This window comes from Dermacentor silvarum, chromosome 2, assembly GCF_013339745.2.
Source record: "Dermacentor silvarum isolate Dsil-2018 chromosome 2, BIME_Dsil_1.4, whole genome shotgun sequence".
Classification (NCBI taxonomy): Eukaryota; Metazoa; Arthropoda; class Arachnida; order Ixodida; family Ixodidae; genus Dermacentor; species Dermacentor silvarum.
The window spans coordinates 73,083,074-73,085,380 of NC_051155.1; positions in this window are offsets into that span (position 1 = coordinate 73,083,074).

Below are 2,307 nucleotides of genomic sequence, written 5' to 3' on the forward strand. Positions count from 1 at the left end.
TCTAGAAGATCTGCCTGATGATCCTCTCGCAAAACAAGGAAAGTTTCAGCGGTCCACCTCTCTGTTAGCGCATCCGCGGTGGCCTCCAGCATAACTATGTGAGGTATTTTTTTTTATGAAGCGCGTACGCTAGGTCAGTAGGAACTAGGTACTCATCACTGTGCTGTGCAAAACAGACTAGTATTGTGATGTGCATTTATGTTTTTCTAAAGAGACGTTCACGCTGACCAACTACTGGCCCAGTTCTCCTGGCTAGCCTGGCGGCATGAACAATCGCGGCCGTCTTGCAGGGCATTTCTTAGCCGATACGAAGGCGCCTGACGAGTCCACAGAAGTACGCACCGTATCCTTTGGCGGCACTATCTTTCAGAACATCGGTTTATTTTTATAGAAACTACTCGCCGATATCAATTCCTTTCAATCTGTTTTATACATGCGTGGAAGATCATGCCAAAGGAAGTTGCGCCTTGGGCGGTAACCTTTCATCAGTTTCATAAAAGAGATTTCAATTCTCTACGAAGAAATTGGCTTGTGAACAGCAGCCACTTCACTTCGTCGGAGTACTCAAATTCATAGCCGTTCGTTTGCGGGCCGAACCTTGGCACTAAATGTATTGAATGGACATCACATACTCCAAAAGAGCTTAGTGATTCGTAGCTTTCTCTGAACTACGCCAGAGGAAGGAGCCAGCACTTAACGATACGATGCAGAGATTCAGCGAAATTGCCTAAAATAAGGAAAGTTTCTGCGCGACAGCGCTTTAGTTAGAAACTGCGGAACGGGTGACAAACACTCCAGGTGAGGAAATCTTATTTGTCATTAGCCGGATTTTTTTTTACTTACGGCGTGCGTAACAGACTTTAAAGTGAAAAAAATACTTATTTGATTAAAATAAGCGACAAACTTGCATGGAGCCATGTGAACACTATAGTATTAGAGGGCGCTTAAATATGCTTAACTATGCTATTATGTGTATCTGTCGACCAAAAAAGTGTCATGTTTCTGCTTCAATCCATAGAAGCGACGTTTTGTTAGGAAAGTAACTCGAACGCTATAGCATTCCTACGCGATGTTCGGCCGGGAATTAATTTCATCGAAATTGGTGTCATCGGGACAATTCGTTCCAATTGTATCCGCCTTGCGAAGCTCCACGGCTAGAATTTGTAAATTGCAATATCGGTCATAAAAATTAATTAAACACTTACTTAGTGAATTTTTGTTAATTAGTCGATCATGTATTTCAATTTTTTGTGTGCAAGTAATGTCAACCTCTTCGAGTAGACCAGCTCGTGAACTATAATTGTGCTACCTGCCACAGGCAACATCTGAAAAAATTTGCGAGTGCTCGCTTAAACACCCGGTATACCTATTTAAAGAAACGACCACGACAATATCGCAACGTAAAAGACTAGATAGATAGATACACTCAAAATGCCTATAACAGGCAAACCATTCTGTACATTATTAAGTAGGACGCAACTCACAAGTGCGTGAAATTATTTAAGTAGGCAAGCAGATTTTTACCAAAGGAATTTAGGGGGTTCGAAGTCACAACCTTGTTTGCCAATTCTTAGGAAATTTCAGCGGCGTTCTTTATATTTGCAAAACGTAACGTCGATAAGTGCTACTGCTGCCTAAACTGTGATTCATGTAACCTACCAAAACAGCTTCTCGCCGATGAAGGGCCTCGCGTTAATAACTGCATCGATATGCATCAATATGCATCTTCCGCGGACCGATAACTCCGGGGGTCAACGCGCACTTTCAGTGTAGGTTGTTCCATTCTAAGGCCTCCTTTGTTTGATCATTTTAAATGCGTAAGCATTTCTATGGTTACCTAATGAGAAAACTGTCCGAGCGTCTGTCCGTCCTCCGCGTAAGACGGTCGCTTTCAAGTTCGCCAGTTGTGGAAGAAGACGACGAACGCGCGAGCAGTGACACGAGCACGTCTCTGTGTGCAATCAGGCACGCACTAGGCAAACCTTTGTAAGCCAGAAGTGTGGAGCAGCCGTGGCTTCGGATCGGAACGTCATCAGCACACGTGGCGCCGCCACCTGCAGTAGTTTGCTTGTCTCATCAGATCACGTGGCACCGCCTTCAGCAGCGCTGTCGCATTTACCATAATGGCGCCAAGACGACCGCAACCGCTGAGCAGGGCTAGGATGACCAGCAGTTTTGAGTGTGAGCACTGATCACCACGTCGTTATTACGAAATGCTTACGCATCATTAAGATAACTCCCTCAGGAGATTCTACGTAATTTTTTTTATAACTTCAAAAAAAAAAAAAAAAAAGGGTGTCGCTCGTA